The 22,542-nt window shown below is 43.7% G+C and overlaps 1 pseudogene; it reads left to right on the top strand.

The window, feature by feature from the left end:
- Nucleotides 1-22,542, top strand: part of LOC123117416 (isoleucine--tRNA ligase, cytoplasmic-like) — a 45,063-nt pseudogene that overhangs the window by 5,636 nt on the left and 16,885 nt on the right.

Raw genomic sequence — 22,542 nt, 5'->3', positions numbered from 1 at the left:
AACACAAAGCTCGGTACCGTACTGGAATTGCTGCAGTGGAAGGCAGAGAATGCTGTGCCTGACAAAGGATTTGAGAAGCTACTGAAAATATTGAAGAAGAAGCTTCCAAAGGATAACGAATTGCTTGACAGTACATACGCAACAAAGAAGGTCGTATGCCCTCTAGGATTGGAGGTGCAGAAGATACATGCATGCCCTAATGATTGCATCCTCTTCCGCGGTGCGTACAAGGATCTGAACGCATGCCCGATATGCGGTGCATTACGGTATAAGATCAAACGAGATGACCCTGGTGATGTTGACGGCGAGCCCCCCAGGAAGAGGGTTCCTGCGAAGGTGATGTGGTATGCTCCTATAATACCACGGTTGAAACGTCTGTTCAGAAACGGAGAGCATGCCAAGTTGATGCGATGGCACAGTGAGGACCGTAAGAAAGACGGGAAGTTGAGAGCACCCGCCGACGGATCACAGTGGAGAAAAATCGAGAAAAAGTACTGGGATGAGTTTGCAAGTGAGCCAAGGAACGTATGGTTTGCTTTAAGCGCGTATGGCATTAATCCTTTCAGGGAGCAGAGCAGCAATCATAGCACCTGGCCCGTGACTCTATGTATGTATAATCTTCCTCCTTGGATGTGCATGAAGCGGAAGTTCATTATGATGCCAGTTCTCATCCAAGGCCCTAAGCAACCCGGCAACGACATTGATGTGTACCTAAGGCCATTAGTTGAAATACTTTTACAGCTGTGGAATGGAAACGGTGTACGTACGTGGGATGAGCACAAACAGAAGGAATTTAACCTAAAGGCGTTGATGTTCGTGACCATCAACGATTGGCCCGCTCTTAGTAACCTTTCAGGTCAGACAAACAAGGGATACCACGCATGCACGCACTGTTTACTTGACACCGATAGTATATACCTGGCAAGCTGCAGGAAGAATGTGTACCTGGGCCATCGTCGATTTCTTCCGACCAACCATCAATGTCGAAAGAAAGGCAAGCATTTCAAAGGCGAGGCAGATCACCGGAAGAAGCCCGCCATGCGTACCGGTGATCACGTACTTGCTATGGTCAATGATTTACACGTAATCTTTGGAAAGGGTCCCGGCGGACTAGCTGTTCCGAGTGACGCTGGGGGACACGCACCCATGTGGAAAAAGAAATCTATATTTTGGGACCTACCCTACTGGAAAGACCTAGAGGTCCGCTCTTCGATCGACGTGATGCACGTGACGAAGAACCTTTGCGTGAACCTGCTAGGCTTCTTGGGCGTGTATGGGAAGACAAAAGATACAGCTGAGGCATGGGAGGACCTACAACGTTTGCACGAAAAAGACGGCATGCCTCCAAAGCAGTATGAAGGTCCTGCCAGCTATGCTCTTACCAAAGAAGAGAAGGAAATCTTCTTTGAATGCCTGCTTAGTATGAAGGTCCCGACTGGCTTCTCGTCGAATATAAAAGGAATAATAAATATGACAGAGAAAAAGTTTCAGAACCTAAAGTCTCATGACTGCCACGTGATTATGACGCAACTGCTTCTGGTTGCATTGAGGGGGCTTCTACCGGAAAACGTCCGATTAGCCATTGTGAAGCTATGTGCATTCCTCAATGCAATCTCTTAGAAGGTGATCGATCCAGAAATCATACCAAGGCTAAGGAGTGATGTGGTGCAATGTCTTGTCAGTTTCGAGTTGGTGTTTCCACCATCCTTCTTCAATATCATGACGCACGTCCTAGTTCATCTAGTTGACGAGATTGTCATTCTGGGCCTCGTATTTTTACATAATATGTACCCCTTTGAGAGGTTCATGGGAGTCCTAAAGAAATATGTCTGTAATCACGCTAGGCCAGAAGGAAGCATCTCCATGGGCCATCAAACAGAGGATGTCATCGAGTTTTGTGTTGACTTCATTCCTGGCCTTAAGAAGATAGGTCTCCCTAAATCGCGGTACGAGGGGAGACTAACTGGAAAAGGCACGCTTGGAAGGGACTCAATAATATGCAGGGACGGATATTCTTGGTCTCAAGCACACTACACAGTTCTACATCACTCTACTTGGTGACCCTGTATGTTGATGAACACAATAATAGTCTGCGCTCCAAACACCCGGAGCAGTGCGACGACTGGATTACATGTGAACACATCAGGACTTTCAGCAGTTGGTTGGAAGCACGTATCAGAGGTGACAACACTGTTTGTGATGAGCTGTACTTGTTGTCCAGGGGACCATATCTTTGACTGTATTGATTTGTAAAGGATATGAGATAAACGGGAATACATTTTACACGATTGACCAAGATCAAAAGAGCACCAACCAAAACAACGGTGTCCGCTTTGATACAACAACCGAGAGGGGAAAGGACACATATTATGGTTACATAGTGGACATATGGGAACTTGACTACGGACATGATTTTAAGGTCCCTTTGTTTAAGTGCAAATGGGTAATTCTGTCAGGAGGCGGGGTACAGGTAAACACACAGTACGGAATGACAACAGTGGATCTGAAAAATCTTGGGTACACTGGCAAACCGTTCGTCCTAGCCAATGATGTGGCACAGGTTATCTATGTGAAGGACATGTCTACCAGACTGAGAAAGAGAAAAGATAAGGAAGCGAATACATCATACGATGAGCCAAAGCACCACATAGTTCTTTCAGGAAAAAGGGACATCGTGGGAGTGGAGGACAAGACAGACATGTCTAAAGATTATGAAAAGTTTCATAAAAGTCAAGGCTGACCCCAGCATCCTGATAAACGATGAAGATTATCCATGGTTACGGCGCAATAAGCAAATGACAAAAGCGAAGAAAAAGTGAAGACTTTCTCCCGCAACTATTATGATGATACCATGCCAACTTTGTAACTCACGAGTATGATACCATTGTCCGTTTTGTACATGCACATTCTATGTGGGTCAATTTATGATACCATGCCAACTTTCAACTTTTTCAGAGTTCATTTGAAATGCTTTAATGTCTTATAGTTCGGCCCTCGTAATAATTAAAAATAGCAACAGTAAGTATTTTGTTGTAAGTAGAAACAAAATTATAAAATAAAGCAAAAAACAAAAGAAAATAAATAATGCAGAAAACAAAACAAAAATACAAAAATAAGTATTTTGTTGTAAGTAGAAACAAAATAAAATAAATAAAGCAAGAAAGAAAACAAAAAACAAAAAAAGTGTTTTCAAATTTGAAATCTAATGGCACTAACAGAAAGTTGATAATTTTCCTAAAACTAAAAGCAAAAAGAATTGAAAAATAAAGCAAAAAACAAAAGAAAATAACTAATCCAGAAAACAAAACAAAAAAACTCGAAAAAATAAAAATAGCAACAATAAGTAAAGAAAACAAAAAAAAAACAAAAAAATGCCTCCTACTGGGCCCCCACGGCCTGAATACGACATGAAACCCTACTATGGGCCAGGATTCAGGCCCGCAATAGGCCCAGAAGGCCCATCAGACAAAGCAATAGCAAGTAGGCCTGAAAGCCTGCGGTGGAGAGGAGCTCGAGAGGGGGAGGCATTGGTCCCGGTTGGTGGCACCAACCGGTACCAAAGGCGCCGGTTCCCGCCCTTTGGGCTGCCGAAAAAGAGGCCTTTGGTCCCGGTTGGTGGCACCAACCGGGACTAAAGGGTGCATTAGTCCCGGTTGGTGCCACCAACCGGGACTAAAGGGTTTGCTATATAAGCAACACTTAGCAGTTTCCGGCCAAATTGTCCACTTCTCCCCCGACGCCCCCTGCTCCTCCTCGTCGCCGTCGCCGCCCGACGCCCCTGCTCCACCTTGCCGTCGCCGCCACCACCGCCGCCGTCAGGCTGCTCGCCTGAGCCGTCGCCGCCGCCCCCTGTGAGCACAGCCTGCTCCCGCGCCCCTCTCGTCCCGCGCCCCTGCGCGCCGCCCTTGTCCCTGCGCGGCCGCCGCGCCGCCGCCCCTGCCCTGCGCGGCCGGCGCGTGCCGTGCCTGCCCTGTGCGGCCGCCGCGCGCCGCCCCGCCGCCCCTGCAATTTCCATAGCATTTTTTTGCATTTTTTTGTGCATATGTGTTTGTATGTGTATATATATATATGTGTGTACATGTTCATAGTATTTTTTTTCATAAGTGTATTTCTTTTGTTCATTGCATTTTTTCATATATATAATGTATATATGTATGTGGTAGCTATATATATGATGAATGGATGTGGCTATATATGTATGTATGAATATAATGTTCATAGCATTTTTTTGTTTATATATGTTTTTTCATATATGTATTAATTTTTTATTTAGGTTGTTAGTAGATATTGATTTTAGGTTAGTGCATTTTAGGTTAGTGTAGAGGAGAAAGTATAATAAGGAAAAGGAAGAAAAGAGGAAGAAGGAAGAAGGAAGAAGAAGAAGAAAAAGAATGAGAGGAAAAAGGAAAATAAGAAGAGGAAGAAGAGGAGAGGAAGAAGAGGAGAAATAAATAAGAAGAGGAAAAAAGAAGAAAAAGAAGAGGAGAAGAAGAAAGGAATATAATTTTTTCTTCTTCTCCTCTATTCCATTCTTCTCCTCTTTTTTTCTTCTTCTTCTTCTTCCTTCTTCCTTCTTCCTCTTTTCTTCCTTTTCCTTAATTATTTTCCTTTCTCGTCGTTGTCGCGTTTCAAATGATCTGTTGTGTGTTCCATTTGATGAGTTCTTCGCGTTCTTCAATCAAAAGGCCATCGATAAATTAATGGTCTTTTGCTACTGCCTGTAAGTACTATTTCTGTCATTAAGTCTCTATATATAGCTCGGCTTTTTCATTGCATGTATTTATAATTAATTATCCTCAATATATTATGCAGATTGAAGATCGTCGAGTGCAAAAAACAAGAAATTTATAATATTGGATTCATTAACACAAATATCATAGATGTATTTCTGGTTGAAAAGAACGTCAAAGAGGCCGAGGACAACTTGCTACGATGGTTGATCAAAAATCAAAATAAAGATACCATACTCTTTCCTTAAAACGGCAAGTGAGTGTTACTGTCGTGTGCATATTCGGTTTCCCTTATTACTCGAGCGAGGTTATAGTAATGTAATTGATGAGTTATGCATGCGTGCGCAGGTACCACTATATTGTTCTGGAGATTAAGTTTGAGCGGGGACTAGTAACCGTCTTAGACTCGAGACGGAAAAATCCCGAAACCTATGCGGACACGACTGAAATGCTTAGCAAGTAAGTTCAATCAATTATTATCGCACCATATCGGCAACTTTTTGTTCATTTCCTAATATCTCAAGTAATAATAATTATTTTCTTTGTCTTGCAGGGTTTGAAAACAGTTCACCACAGTAGCTCCGGGACTGCCGAAGGAGCTGCGATATACATACCCGAAAGTAAGTACTACTGGGCTAGCTAGTTGCGCGCATCTCCCGTTGATTCTATAGCTATACTTTCATCAATGCCATTTATAATGCTTCATTATCAGTTTGATTGACCTTTATTTCTCGTAAAATGCTTGTGGCAGGAGGAAGGGAATGATTTCTGTGGATACTACGTGTGCAAGTTCATCCACACCACGACTTTGAAAAACAAGCGGGGCTACTCTAAAAGACAATATGAAGTGCGTAAGCAATAATATTCACAATTTCATTTTATTACACCATCATTTCTGTTGAGTTTTATTCATATATATGTATTAATTAACCCCCTTCTTCAAATTAGACGTGGCAAATGCGGAATGAACTCCTAGAACCAGATCGCATGAAAGCAATTCAAGAGGAATTGGCGGGATTCTTTCTTGACCACGTCATCAGTAAAGCCGGAGAATACCATGTGGAAATTGATTTCAAATGCTAGGGGTTTGTAATTAAGAGATCTTATACATATTGTACATGTATGTAGCCAGTAGCGTCGGATACATGATACGAAAACTTGTTGTTCGACCAATCTCTCGGAGAAGGAGAGGTCGATCGATCACTTCTCTCGGTATGCATGACGAACTTCTGTACTCAATGGTTCTCTCGATCACTTATGTATATATAGTACGTAGCGTCGACCAAGCACGGACATAAGAGAGGGCACTTCTCTCTATTAATTAGCTAGGTAACACAATATATGAAACACCTAAATTAACCCCCCAAAACCCCCAACCCCCCCTCCTTTCAAAAAAAAACCCTAGCCACTGGAATGCTGATGTGTGGATGCCTTTTGGTCCCGGTTGGAGCCACCAATCGGGACCAAAGGCCCCCTGACTGGGCTCGGCGCACAGGGCCACGTGGAGGAACATTGGTCCCGGTTCGTGTTTGAACCGGGACTAATGGGTGGAGGTATTAGTAATGACCCATTAGTCCCGGTTCATGAACCGAGACTAAAGGCCCTTACGAACCGGGACTATTAGGTGTTTTTCTACTAGTGGCCCTTGTGAGACTCAAACACACAAGATCTATCCGCAACATGCTTAGAAGCTCTAGAGTCTAGAACCCATTTTGGAGCATTCTCATTAGTAGCAAGAGATGCCTTTTTAGGATTACCTTCATTAGTGGAGATCCAATGATAAAAGTCTCCATAGGCAGCATCATCTACTTGTCCGCTCTTTGACGTCCCACTGCCCCCTTCAACTGCCATGTGTTCCGTCGAACCCCCTACTAAGTTCCCTGCGTGTCTACCTCTACCTCTAGGAGTCCTGCCACTTCCTCCGCTGTTATATCCCCTGCCTCTACCATGATTTGGACAGTTCCACTTCAGGTGATCTTTCTCCCCACAAGTAAAACAGTCCCTGGTCTCTCTCCACTCCCTGTGTTCAGTATCGGCAAAAGTCAAAGTCGGCACAGCCTTTACGTCTGCCTTCTCAAGAGATAGCCACACCTCCTCTTGAGTTATGGCTGCAATAGCCTCATCAATAGCAAGCAGGAAAGTTTGTTGCAGCAAGGATGCCTTCCTGGCATCAAAACAACCTTTGAGCCCCTCCAAAAGTTTCAGCACACACCTGCGTGCGATTCACTTTTGACCTAACTCGATGCAAGCTGCATCATAGAGTTCTAGAGGATCACAGTAATCCTGGTCTGCCCATAGTGCCTGCAGCTCTGTCATATATGCCATCACTGACATGTCACCTTGGCACAGCTGACTAATCTTCCAATCAATCTGAGCAATGCGCATGACATTGCCCTTACTGGAGTATTGGGTGGACAGAGTCTTCCATATCTCAGCAGATGTGGATAGGCCCTCGACAGGGCGTCCAATGGAGGGCACCACCGAGTTCAACAACCACCCAATAAGCAAAGAGTTGATGACCTTCCACCTCTTTCCATCTGCACTAGTTTTGTCTCTTGGTTCTTCAACAATACCCAACAAGTACCCATCAAGCTCCTTCTGCTCCACAGCCCGCATTGCCCTCCGAGACCAACTCAGATAGTTGGTAACCCCCTCTAGTTTGCCAGCATTGCTCTCTGAGACCAACTCAGATACCTGGTAACCCCCTCTAGCTTGATGATAGTGGGCGACAACTCGATCTTCTGAACCACTTCCTATCGAGGAACGATGGCCCTCGAGCCCTCCATCGTGGAGGTGAGGAATAGGGTGATTTCTCGAGAGCCTCGGTGAGGAATTTCGAATCAGCCATCTTGGCTGCTGCTTGGACGTCAGCAACACGTGGTCATTGATGCAACCCCTGACCAGCTGCACCCAGCAGCAAAGTTCCCATCTCCTGGCAAGCAGCTGCACGCAGCAGCTACACTTCCAACACGCTTGGCAACTGTCGCCCTTCATGCAGCAGCAGCAGCAGCACAGAACCAACCTCAGGACTCAGGAGGATTAGCAGCAGAAGACACTGCCACCTTCTTCCATGCAATCAGCAGCAGCAACGAACAGCTTCAGGAAGCAGCAGCCTCAGCAGTAGCAGCAGCAAAGAGCCAAAGACACATAGCAGTGCAGATCACCACCAGCACTTTTGTCTTGCTCCAGATCGAGGGTGAGCAGCCGCACCCCGCCTTCTTCATGTGACGCAGCAGCAAGCAGAAGCCGCACCTTGGCTTCTCCCTCTGCCACGCAGCCACACAAGCAGCGGCCACACTTCGCCTTCTTCCTCTGCCGCGCAGCCGACGAACCGCACCTCCTGCGCAGCTTCGCCGTGCCTCGTGTCGCGCGCGCACAGCCCGCACGGCGCCACCTCGCCTTCGCTGCTGATTCCCCCCGGACTCTGCCGCCTTCCCGTCAGGACCTGTCGTCACCGGCGTATGATACCATTTAGGAACAAGGAGCTTATGTTGTGGCTTGCACTCTGCCTCAGACAACGACCAGCCCTCCCCCTCTTCTAGGTCTTCTACATGGGCTGGGCCTTATGGGCCAAGGGAGATGGGCCAGGCCCATACCAGTTCAACAGTATAGAATGTGTTTGAGTATACGGCACTGAAAATGTCCAATCTGACTACTCTACTTCATGCCTATTCATTAATTGGTCTAAAAAAAAAGCCCATTCATTAATGTTGATACGGAACTCACTTGTATGATTCCACTTCATCCTACAGGTTCTATACTTTGATGGTGTTATCAACAACATTGTTTGGGAAGCCTGCTTTTAAGAATCTTATTTGCAATGGTCTTGTCTTGGCCGAGGATGGTAAGAAAATGAGCAAGAGTAAAAAGAATTACCCTGCTCCAACAAAAGTCATTGATGAATACGGAGCGGTATGTGGTGTTTCTTCGAAAGTCGGGCTTTTACTCATTTTTACATTATATGGTTGATGCTTTAGTCTACACACTGTAATATTGTTTGGTCTGCATTTATATGCATTTCGACTTAGTAAGGCTTGTGAATTATGTTCGCCTTATTATTCCGAGTTAGAATTCATAATTAAGTTGTTGTTTCTCTTCTTTGTAGGATGCGTTGAGGCTGTATTTGGTAAATTCGCCAGTTGTACGCGCAGAGTCTCTACGATTCAAAAGGAGTGGTCTTTTTGGTGTTGTAAGTGTGTTTCTTCAACCCTTCAGGCTCCGTTATACCATGTGGTTATGCTTGTTAAACGGTATTATGGTCAAATTTGATTATGGTCACTTCCTAGTGTCTAGGGTTTGGGTGTGTCCTGTTCAGTCCTCTTGTACTGTATATAGATTTACATTGTCAGTTAGTATAATTAACAATGGTAATGGTCTGCGTGTAATTCACATCAATTATGCTTCAGTTATGCTCTTTTCTTGATAAAAGTGTATTCACCCAATTTCACATGTTTTAAATTGACCAGGTGAAAGATGTTTTCCTCCCATGGTATAATGCATATAGATTTCTTGTCCAAAATGCGAAGAGATTTGAGGTTGAGGGCCTCGGAGCATTTTCTCCGATTGATCAAACTTCACTTCTGAAATCATCCAATGTGTTAGATCATTGGATAAAGTCCGCAACTGAAAGTCTGGTCAGCTTTGTTCGGTAGGAGATGGATGCCTATCGGCTTTACACGGTTGACTGCTCAACCGATTATCTTTTCAATATTAGTTTCATGGACATATATGCATTATATGTGATAGTCACTTAGGTAATTTGTTCGCTTGCCTACCTTTGCAGGTTGTGCCATATTTGGTAAAATACATTGACAATCTTACTAATATATACGTGCGTTTCAACCGCAAACGGCTAAAAGGACGCACTGGAGAAGAAGACTGTAAAGTTTCACTTTCAACTCTCTATCATGTAAGTATATATAAATATATCCAGTGAAGCACAGTTTCAAACTTAGTCTAGGAGATAGTAATGTTGCAAATTGTCTATGGATTGATGATTTTATGTTATCTTCTAGTGATATATGAAATATTCCTGTATCACAAAATCTTAAGGTGTCATTTGCATCTCTTCCCACCTTGTATGACCGTATCATGACTTTCTGTTTTAGCATTTTTACATACACCTTTCCATTACTAGGTTAGTTTAGGTGATGATTTTATTCCTAGTGTCCTCTTCTTAATTTTGATAAGGAAATTAGCTATACCTTCTTGGTGGTTCTCTCTACAATTCTCTAAGGCATGTTAACCTGCATTTTAGGCACTTGTAACAACTTGTGTGGCGATGGCTCCATTTACGCCTTTCTTTTCTGAGGTTCTTTATCAAAATCTGCGAAAGGTTTCAAGTAATTCAGAGCAGAGCATTCATTTTTGTAGTTTCCCATCCACAACTGGGGAGGTAACTTTTTATATCAAAAATAGTATTTACTATTTTTTGTTCCATTGAAATTGCATGTAACTCCATGTTATACGTTGTTTCCACACATGATCAGAGAGATGGGCGTGTTGAGCAGAGTGTAAGCAGGATGATGACCATCATTGATCTTGCTCGCAATATTCGAGAACGGCGCAGCAAAGCTCTCAAAACACCACTTAAGTATGTCCGTACCCTGCTTGTATGATCTTATTTTCTGTAATATTATTTTTATGTAGGGACATTTAGTTAAAGTTGTTGACATCGCATTATATGATTTGTATTTCTCTAAATATAAATGCAGTAGAAAGGCAAGTGATAACTTCAAGGAGACTTTTGTTTTTGTTTTTCGTCTTTACAGCCATTAAGTTGAATGAACCTTTTTGGTTGTAGTTGTGCTGTAACATATTTGCTTGGTTTTTATTTTGCTTTTGCATTCCCTATGTTTATCCTGCTTGAAGAATAGTATAAATATATTTGATGTAACTCTTTTTTTCTCATCAGACCTATAAAAACGGATGTGTTCATTAGTATCATTGCTGTCATTAAACTATGCAATATGGGTTAATTAAGTTGAATTTCAGGGAGATGGTGGTCGTTCATCCTGACAATGAATTTCTGGAAGACATTGGTGGAAAGCTAAAAGAGGTTTGTTTAAAAGGCCAAACTTATTATGTGCCCGTAAATCTTGCCATTCTGAAATTATTCAACTACCTTCTATAATTATTTGTAAATATTCTCTTCCTTTATGTCAATAATTCATTGTTACTGTCGATCTGTCTACTTGAGATCATTATTTGATATTTATCAAGAATTTGCATATTGATATGTGTAGTGCTTGTATTGTTGGGGAACGTAGCAGAAATTCAAAATTTTCCTACGTGTCACCAAGATCTATCTATGGAGAGACCAGCAACGAGTAGAAAGAGAGTGCATCTACATACCCTTGTAGATCGCTAAGCGGAAGCGTTCAAGTGAACGGGGTTGATGGAGTCGTACTCGTCGTGATTCAAATCACCGATGATCCTAGTGCCGAACGGACGGCACCTCCGCGTTCAACACACGTACAGCCCGGTGACGTCTCCCACGCCTTGATCCAGCAAGGAGAGAGGGAGAGGTTGAGGAAGACTCCATTCAACAGCAGCACAACGGCGTGGTGGTGGTGGAGGAGCGTGGCAATCCAGCAGGGCTTCGCCAAGCACCATGGGAGAGGAGGAGTAGGAGAGAGGTAGGGCTGTGCCAGAACTTCGTGTATAGCTCCCATGCGCCTCCCCACTATATATAGGGGTGGAGGGGCTGGTTTCTTGCCCTCCAAGTCCATTGGGGCGTTGGCCAAGGTGGGAGGAAAGAAATCTCATTATTTCCTTCCCCACCGATTGTTATCCCCCTTTTTAGGGATCTTGATCTTATCCCTTCGGGATATGATCTTATTCCTTCTAAGGGGGATCTTGGTGCGCCTTGACCAGGGGTGTGGGGCCTTGCCCCCACTACCCACGTCCATGTGGGTCCCCCATGCAGGTGGGCCCCACTCCGGAACCTTCTAGAACCTTCCCGGTACAATACCGAAAAATCCCGAACATTTTCCGGTGGCCAAAATAGGACTTCCCATATATAAATCTTTACCTCCGGACCATTCCGGAACTCCTCGTGACGTCCGGGATCTCATCCGGGACTCCGAACAACATTCGGTAACCACATACAAACTTCCTTTATAACCCTAGCGTCATCGAACCTTAAGTGTGTAGACCCTACGGGTTCGGGAGACATGTAGACATGACCGAGACGTTCTCCGGTCAATAACCAACAGCGGGATCTGGATACCCATGATGGCTCCCACATGTTCCACGATGATCTCATCGGATGAACCACGATGTCAAGGACTTAATCAATCCCGTATTCAATTCCCTTTGTCTATCGGTATGTTACTTGCCCGAGATTCGATCGTCGGTATCCAATACCTTGTTCAATCTCGTTACCGGCAAGTCACTTTACTCGTTCCGTAACACATCATCCCGTGATCAACTCCTTGGTCACATTGCGCATATGATGATGTCCTACCGAGTGGGCCCAGAGATACCTCTCCGTTTACACGGAGTGACAAATCCCAGTCTCGATCCGCATAAAACAATAGATACTTTCGGAGATACCTGTAGTGCACCTTTATAGTCACCCAGTTACGTTGTGACGTTTGATACACCCAAAGCACTCCTACGGTATCCAGGAGTTACACGCTCTCATGGTCGAAGGAAGAGATACTTGACATTGGCAAAGCTCTAGCAAATGAACTACACGATCTTTTGTGCTAGTCTTAGGATTGGGTCTTGTCCATCACATCATTCTCCTAATGATGTGATCCCGTTATCAACGACATCCAATGTCCATAGCCAGGAAACCATGACTATCTGTTGATCACAACGAGCTAGTCAACTAGAGGCTCACTAGGGACATATTGTGGTCTATGTATTCACACGTGTATTACGATTTCCGGATAATACAGTTATAGCATGAATAAAAGACAATTATCATGAACAAGGAAATATAATAATAATACTTTTATTATTGCCTCTAGGGCATATTTCCAACAGTCTCCCACTTGCACTAGAGTCAATAATCTAGTTCACATCGCCATGTGATTAACACTCACAGGTCACATCGCCATGTGACTAATACCCAAGAGTTTACTAGAGTCAGTAGTCTAGTTCACATCACTATGTGATTAACACTCAATGAGTTTTATGTTTGATCATGTTGCTTGTGAGAGAGGTTTTAGTCAACGGGTCTGAACCTTTCAGATCCGTGTGTGCTTTACAAATCTCTATGTCATCTCCTAGATGCAGCTACCACGCTCTATTTGGAGCTATTCCAAACAACTGTTCTACTTGGAGCTATTCTAAATTATTGCTCCATTATATGTATCCGGTCTCTCTACTCAGAGCTATCCGGATAGGTGTCAAGCTTGCATCGTCGTAACCTTTACGACGAACTCTTTTACCACCTCCATAATCGAGAAAATTCCTTAGTCCACTAGTTACTAAGGATAACTTTGACCGCTGTCCTGTGAGCCATTCTTGGATCACTCTTGTACCCCTTGACTGACTCATGGCAAGGCACACTTCAGGTGCGGTACACAGCATAGCATACTGAAGAGCCTACGTCTTAAGCATAGGGGACGACCTTCGTCCTTTCTCTCTATTCTGCCGTGGTCGAGCTTTAAGTCTTAACTTCGTACCTTACAACTCAGGCAAGAACTCCTTCTTTGACTGGTCCATCTTGAACACCTTCAAGATCATGTCAAGGTATGTGCTCATTTGAAAGTATTATTAAGCATTTTGATCTATCCTTATAGATCTTGATGCTCAATGTTCAAGTAGCTTAATCCAGGCTTTCCATTGAAAAACACTTTCAAAATAACCCTATATGCTTTCCAGAAATTCTACGTCATTTCTGATCAACAATATGTCAACAACATATACTCATCAGAAATTCTATAGTGCTCCCACTCACTTCTTTGGAAATACAAGTTTCTCATAAACTTTGTACAAACCCAAAATTTTGATCATCATCAAAGCATACATTCCAACTCCGAGATGCTCACTCCAGTCCTTAGAAGGATTGCTGGAGCTTTGCATACTTATTAGCATCTTTCGGGATTGACAAAACCTTCCGGTTGTATCACATACAACCTTTCCTCATTAAAATCGTCGAGGAAACAATGTTTTGACATCCTATCTGCAAGATTTCATAAATAATGCAGTAATCGCTAATATAATTCCAACAGACTCTTAGCATCGCTACGAGTGAGAAAATCTCATCGTAGTCAACTCCTTGAACTTGTCGGAAAACATCTTAACGACAAGTCGAGCTTTCTTAATGGTGACATTTACCATCATTGTCCGTCTTCCTTTTGAAATCCATCTGTACTCATTAGCCTTACGACCATCGAGCCGTTCTGCCAAAGTCTACACTTTGTTTTCATACATGGATCCTCTCTCGGATTTTATGGCCTCAAGCCATTTATCGGAATCCGGGCCCACCATCGCTTCTCCATAGCTCGTAGGTTCATTGTTGTCTAGCAACATGACCTTCAAGACAGGATTACGTACCACTCTGAAGTAGTACGCATCCTTGTCATCCTACGAGGTTTGGGAGTGACTTGATCCGAAGTTTCATGATCAATATCATAAGCTTCCACTTCAATTGGTGTAGGTGCCACAGGAACAACTCCCTGTGCCCTGTCACACACTAGTTGAAGAGACGGTTCAATAACCTCATCAAGTCTCCACCATCCTCCCACTCAATTCTTTCGAGAGAAACTTTTCCTCGAGAAAGGACCCGATTCTAGAAACAATCCATATTGCTTTCGGATCTGAATTAGGAGGTATACCCAACTGTTTTGGGTTTCCTATGAAGATGCATTTTATCCGCTTTGGGTTCGAGCTTATCAACCTGAAACTTTTTCATATAAGCGTCGCAGCCCCAAACTTTTAAGAAACGACAACTTAGGTTTCTCTAAACCATAATTCATACGGTGTCATCTCATCGGAATTACGTGGTGCCCTATTTAAAGTGAATGTGGTTGTCTCTAATGCCTAACCCATGAACGATAGTGGTAATTCGATAAGAGACATCATGGTACGCACCATATCCAATAGGGTGCAACTATGATGTTCGGACACACCATCACATTATGGTGTTCCAGGCGGTATTAATTGCGAAACAATTTCCACAATGTCTTAATTGTGTGCCAAAACTCGTAACTCAGATATTCATCTCTATGATCATATCATAGACATTTTATCCTCTTGTCACAATGATCTGCTACTTCACTCTGAAATTACTTGAACCATTCAATAATTCAGACTTGTGTTTCATCAAGTAAATATACTCAACATTTACTCGAATCATCTGTGAAGTAAGAACATAATGATATTCACTGCATGCCTCAGCACTCATTCGACTGCACACATCAAAATGTGTTACTTCCAACAAGTTGCTATCTTGTTCCATCTTACTGAAAATGAGGCTTTTCAGTCATCTTGCCCATGTGGTATGATTTGCATATCTCAAGTGATTCAAAATCAAGTGAGTCCGAACGATCCATTTGCATGGAGTTTCTTCATGCATATACACCAATAGACATGGTTCGCATGTCTCAAACTTTTCAAAAACGAGTGAGTCCAAAGATCCATCAACATGGAGCTTCTTCATGCGTTTTATACCATTATGACTTACATGGCAGTGCCACAAGTAAGTGGTACTATCATTACTATCTTATATCTTTTGGCATGAAAATGTGTATCACTACGACCGAGATTCAATAAACCATTCCTTTAGGTGCAAGACCATTGAAGGTATTATTCAAAAATAGAGTAACCATTATTCTCCTTAAATGAATAACCGTATTGCGATAGACATAATCCAATCATGTCTATGCTCAACGCAAACACCAATCTCGGTGGTAGAGGGAGCGTGCGATGCTTGATCATATCAACCTTGGAAACACTTCCAACATATATCGTCAGCTCACCTTTAGCTAGTCTCCGTTTATTCCGTAGCTTTTATTTCGAGTTACTAACACTTAGCAACCGAACCGGTATCCAATACCCTGGTGCTACTAGGAGTACTAGTAAAGTACACATTAACATAATGTATATCCAATATACTTCTATCGACCTTGCCAGCCTTCTCATCTACCAAGTATCTAGGGTAATGCTGCTCCAGTGGTTGTTCCCCTTATTACAGAAGCACTTAGTCTCGGGTTTGGGTTCAACCTTGGGTTTCTTCACTAGAGCAGCAGCTGAATTGCCGTTTCATGAAGTATCCCTTTGTTCCCTTGCCCTTCTTGAAACTAGTGGTTTCACCAACCATCAACAATTGATGCTCCTTCTTGATTTCTACTTTCGCGGTGTCAAACATCATGAATATTTCAAGGATCATCATATCTATCCCTGATATGTTATAGTTAATCACGAAGCTCTAGCAGCTTGGTGGCAATGACTTTGGGGAAACATCACTATCTCATCTGGAGGATCAACTCCCACTCGATTCAAGTGATTGTTGTGCTCAGACAATCTGAGCACAAGCTCAACGATTGAGCTTTTCTCCCTTAGTTTGCAGGCTAAGAAAATCGTCGGAGGTCTTATACCTCTTGACGTGGGCACGAGCCTGAAATCCCAATTTCAGCCCTCGAAACATCTCATATGTTCCGCGATGTTTCGAAAACGTCTTTGGTGCCTCTACTTAAACCATTTAACTGAACTATCACGTAGTTATCAAAACGTGTATGTTCGATGTTCGAAACATCCACAAACGACGTTTGGGGTTCAGCACACTGAGCAGTGCATTAAGGACATAAGCTTTCTACTGTTCGCATAATCGCTACTATCAACTTTCAACTATATTTTCTCTAGGAACATATCTAAAACAGTAGAACTAAAGCGCGAGCTACGACATAATTTGCAAAAGGTCTTTTGACTATGTTCAGGATAATTAAGTTCATCTTATGAACTCCCACTCAGATAGACATCCCTCTGGTCATCTAAGTGATTACATGATCCGAGTCAACTAGGCCGTGTCCGATCATCACGTGAGACGGACTAGTCATCATCGGTGAACATCTTCATGTTGATCGTATCTACTATACGACTCATGCTCGACCTTTCGGTCTCCGTGTTCCGAGGCCATGTCTGTACATGCTAGGCTCTTCAAGTTAACCCTAAGTGTTTTCGCTGTGTAAAACTGTCTTACACCCGTTGTATGTGAACGTAAGAATCCATCACACCCGATCATCACGTGGTGCTTAGAAGCGACGAACTGTAGCAACGGTGCACAGTTAGGGGAGAACACTTCTTGAAATTGTTGCAAGGGATCATCTTATTTACTACCGTCGTCCTAAGCAAACAAGATGCATAAACATGATAAACATCACATGCAATCAAATAGTGACATGATATGGCCAATATCATTTTGCTCCTTTTGATCTTCATCTTCGGGGCTCCATGATCATCATCGTCACCGGCACGACACCATGATCTCCATCATCATGATCTCCATCATCGTGTCTTCATGAAGTTGTCACGCCAACGACTACTTCTACTTCTATGACTAACGCGTTTAGCAATAAAGTAAAGTAGTTTACATGGCGTTCTTCAATGACACACAGGTCATACAATAAATAAAGACAACTCCTATGGCTCCTGCCGGTTGTCATACTCATCGACATGCAAGTCGTGAATCCTATTACAAGAACATGATCAATCTCATACATCACATATCATTCATCACATTCTTCTTGGCCATATCACATCACATAGCATACCCTGCAAAAACAAGTTAGACGTCCTCTAATTGTTGTTGCATGTTTTACGTGGCTGCTATGGGTTTCTAGCAAGAACGTTTCTTACCTACGCAAGACCACAACGTGATATGCCAATTGCTATTTACCCTTCATAAGGACCCTTTTCATCGAATCCGTTCCGACTAAAGTGGGAGAGACTGGCACCCGCTAGCCACCTTATGCACCAAGTGCATGTCAATCGGTGGAACCTGTCTCACGTAAGAGTACGTGTAAGGTCGGTCCGGGCCGCTTCATCCCACAATACCGTCGAAACAAGATTGGAGTAGTAACGGTAAGCATATTGAACAACATCAACGCCCACAACTACTTTCTGTTCTACTCGTGCAAAGAATCTACGCAATAGACCTAGCTCATGATGCCACTGTTGGGGAACGTAGCAGAAATTCAAAATTTTCCTACGTGTCACCAAGATCTATCTATGGAGAGACCAGCAACGAGTAGAAAGAGAGTGCATCTACATACCCTTGTAGATCGCTAAGCGGAAGCGTTCAAGTGAACGGGGTTGATGGAGTCGTACTCGTCGTGATTCAAATCACCGATGATCCTAGTGCCGAACGGACGGCACCTCCGCGTTCAACACACGTACAGCCCGGTGACGTCTCCCACGCCTTGATCCAGCATGGAGAGAGGGAGAGGTTGAGGAAGACTCCATCCAACAGCAGCATAACGGCGTGGTGGTGGTGGAGGAGCGTGGCAATCCAGCAGGGCTTCGCCAAGCACCATGGGAGAGGAGGAGTAGGAAGAGAGGTAGGGCTGTGCCAGAACTTCGTGTATAGCTCCCATGCGCCTCCCCACTATATATAGGGGTGGAGGGGCTGGTTTCTTGCCCTCCAAGTCCATTGGGGCGTTGGCCAAGGTGGGAGGAAAGAAATCTCATTATTTCCTTCCCCACCGATTGTTATCCCCCCTTTTTAGGGATCTTGATCTTATCCCTTCGGGATATGATCTTATTTCTTCTAAGGGGGGATCTTGGTGCGCCTTGACCAGGGCTGTGGGGCCTTGCCCCCACTACCCACGTCCATGTGGGTCCCCCCATGCAGGTGGGCCCCACTCCGGAACCTTCTAGAACCTTCTCGGTACAATACCGAAAAATCCCGAACATTTTCCGGTGGCCAAAATAGGACTTCCCATATATAAATCTTTACCTCCGGACCATTCCGTAACTTCTCGTGACGTCCGGGATCTCATCCGGGACTCCGAACAACATTCGGTAACCACATACAAACTTCCTTTATAACCCTAGCATCATCGAACCTTAAGTGTGTAGACCCTACGGGTTCGGGAGACATGTAGACATGACCGAGACGTTCTCCGGTCAATAACCAACAGCGGGATCTGGATACCCATGATGGCTCCCACATGTTCCACGATGATCTCATCGGATGAACCACGATGTCAAGGACTTAATCAATCCCGTATTCAATTCCCTTTGTCTATCGGTATGTTATTTGCCCGAGATTCGATCGTCGGTATCCAATACCTTGTTCAATCTCGTTACCGGCAAGTCACTTTACTCGTTCCGTAACACATCATCCCGTGATCAACTCCTTGGTCACATTGCGCATATGATGATGTCCTACCGAGTGGGCCCAGAGATACCTCTCCGTTTACACGGAGTGACAAATCCCAGTCTCGATCCGCATAAAACAATAGATACTTTCGGAGATACCTGTAGTGCACCTTTATAGTCACCCAGTTACGTTGTGACGTTTGATACACCCAAAGCACTCCTACGGTATCCAGGAGTTACACGCTCTCATGGTCGAAGGAAGAGATACTTGACATTGGCAAAGCTCTAGCAAATGAACTACACGATCTTTTGTGCTAGTCTTAGGATTGGGTCTTGTCCATCACATCATTCTCCTAATAATGTGATCCCGTTATCAATGACATCCAATGTCCATAGCCAGGAAACCATGACTATCTGTTGATCACAACGAGCTAGTCAACTAGAGGCTCACTAGGGACATATTGTGGTCTATGTATTCACACGTGTATTACGATTTCCGAATAATACAGTTATAGCATGAATAAAAGACAATTATCATGAACAAGGAAATATAATAATAATACTTTTATTATTGCCTCTAGGGCATATTTCCAACATGTATATAGTCGTATCTATTGAGCAAGTAGATTAATTAGTTGTGCTTTAGTACTTCCTAATTAGTTTTGTTATATCAGAAGTGTTGATATTTTATCTATTTTTCAATGTAATAGTATGTCATGGAGGAGATGAATGTTAAGACTGTCACAACATGTGATGATCCCATGAAGTATTCTGTTTCGCGGGCAGAACCCAATTTTAGGTATGTGTTCCTAAATGCGCAAGAATCGTTGCAAATTTTTACCCATGGCTTAACCCTTCGTAATTTTTCAGCGTACTGGGCAAAAGACTGGGAAAAGACATGGGCAAACACTAGTGCAGAACCGGGCAATAGCACCGGTTCATAAGGCCCTTTAGTGCCGGTTCCATAACTGGCACTAAAGTGTGGGCACTAAAGGCCCCCCCCTTTAGTACCGGTTCAGCACGAACCGGTGCTAAAGGGAAACCACGTGGCACGAGCCAGCTCCAGGGGCCTGGAGCCCTTTAGTACCGGTTGGTAAGACCAACCGGTACTATAAGGTTTGTTTTAGTTTTATGATTTCTTTTTCATTAATTTTGTGTTTCCATTTTAATTCTTTTTCGTTTGCTGGTATTTTACGATACTACACATTGTACACGTTATGCATATATATATATATATAAATATAATTTCTAGTAGAACCAATCATGCATATATATATCATCAATGTCTCACAAACCATCATATTAATTAATTCACACATACACACATGTATAGCTATATACAATTTCTCCTACATATGTATGTTGCCTTCGGAGCCAGTGGCATTAGCCTAATTGGTGCCTTCGGAGCACGATAACAATTGGAAGTGGTTTTCATGGGGGCGGTAGCGGGTAATAGTATTCTCCCTTCGGATTTATGACCTGGTCGAGCAAAAATCCTGCTATTTCCTCTTGAAGTGCTTCTACGCACTCCGTTTCTAGGAGCTTCGCCCGCACCTCTCTGAACTGTTAAGAAGGAGATCAATATGCATGTGTATTAGTTGTGTGACTAGATATCGATAATGGTGTAAAAATTGTGAATAGTGTTTTGACAAGCGTACCCATTCCTGTCTTTGAGATCTGCTCCTTTCGGACGCCATCATGCGTATGTTCTCGCAAACACAGAATGCACACAGATCAGTCCCCTGCGCCTGCTTCAGGGCCTTTACGAGAATGGAATTTGATCAGATAATAATTAATCAAGCATGATAATTAAAGAGATGGCAGCTAGCTAGCTAGCTAGTACTACTTAATTACTTACCTTGGGTCTTCCCCATTTAAGCTTTTCTTTCCATTCGCCTTCCGTGACGCTGATGAACCTTGCCCAAGCCCTGCCCGCCGACAAAGAAAATGAATAAAGGGGTTATTAAATAGGTCATATCATGAAATGACGAACTAAATAGGCCGAGATATATAGTTAATAATGATTGAAATTACCTGTTGACTATCCCAAACAAGATGTTATAGTCAGTTTTTTCTTTGAGTAGTGAGTCCAGTATTTCAACTGTTCCGGCGTCAACTTTAATGATACACAAGACCCAGTGAAATCTGCATGCACACACGTTTGCATGTCTTAATTAAGCGGGCATATGTAAGCAAAAACATGTAGCTAGCTAGTAGGCAAAAATAGAGAATTTGTAGTACAAGACAGTGTGACTCACTGGAAGTTGTAAGGAAGTAGTATATCTTCATTGTATTTGAGGCGCTTCAAGAACTCTAGCATGTTGTCCTCTACGGCCTTTTGATGACGTGCATCTATTTTCCATGTGTATTCATTAACGGTGTTTGGGTCAATGAACCCAATGCCATAGCGTCCACCTTTTCTCATTTCATACATCTTCATCCTGCATATAATACCACAGAAAAGAATATAGTGAGGATAATTACAGGTAATGATTGATCAAAAGGATCACTACAGCTAGCTTGAGACTTAAATTACAGAAAGAAATCACTTACAGACAATAGCAACTGACGATAGATTTGTCGAGTGCGTCTTGATTGTATAACTGAAACAATTCAGAATACTCCTCCTTGACATTCACCATGAGGGACAATCGATCGGAAATCTTGGTAATGTTCATGTACCATTGATGCAATTCATACATTCTCGTTGGGAGGTTCTTGACCTTGTCTGGCTCGACCAAAGGTTGGCCCCGGACATATTTCCGTTTTATTTCATCCTCTCTAAGCACAGGCATGGGCTCGATCTCGAGGAGTTGTCCAACAGTGATTTTGAGAACTTCAGCCTGCATTATATGGTCCTCCGTTATTACCACATTGCCCACCTCAGGAACGTAAACTGTTTGCCCACAATAATATTGGGCGCGCGTACTGTCACGTGTTGTTGGCACAACAAGCAAGGGGATCGATTGCGCCGCCTGTTCTCCCAGCTGGGGAATGGTTTTCCCACATTTTTTGACAGCTGCTTCTTGTTTGCTCGATCCTGAGCTCGCCTCCTTACGTAGACGTGCTCGATTTAACTTCCTGATGTGGCGCTCATAGTCTGTGTCAACAGGCTTGGGAGCTGGTGGTTGAGCCATACGAATGAAGTGGTCAATCGTTTCCTCAGGCACTTTCTCCCATGGCGGCGTTGGCGGTTTCGGTGCAAAATGGGCTTCCACCTCGGACTTCGATATGGCTGCGATTTCCTCCTCGGACCTGTCATAAGCCCTCTGTGGAAGAGGCGTGAGGCTTGGACCATATTTATATCGCTTGCCTCCGCTTGTACTTCCTATACTACCTCGACTCGTACCGCTACGCACCATAGGTGCGGGGTGTCTCTTCTGCGATTGCTGAGGCGGCGGAGACGGCTGACGGGGCTGAGTTGGACGAGGAGGCGTGGCCGCCTGAAGCTGTGCCGGACTTGGAGGAGGAGTGGCCTAAGGTTGTGCCGGGCTTGGAGGAGGAGTGGATGTCTGACGCTGTGGCGGACTTGGAG

The sequence above is a fragment of the Triticum aestivum genome, chromosome 5B, assembly GCF_018294505.1.
Source record: "Triticum aestivum cultivar Chinese Spring chromosome 5B, IWGSC CS RefSeq v2.1, whole genome shotgun sequence".
Classification (NCBI taxonomy): Eukaryota; Viridiplantae; Streptophyta; class Magnoliopsida; order Poales; family Poaceae; genus Triticum; species Triticum aestivum.
This window is presented reverse-complemented; position numbering and strand designations above follow the sequence as displayed.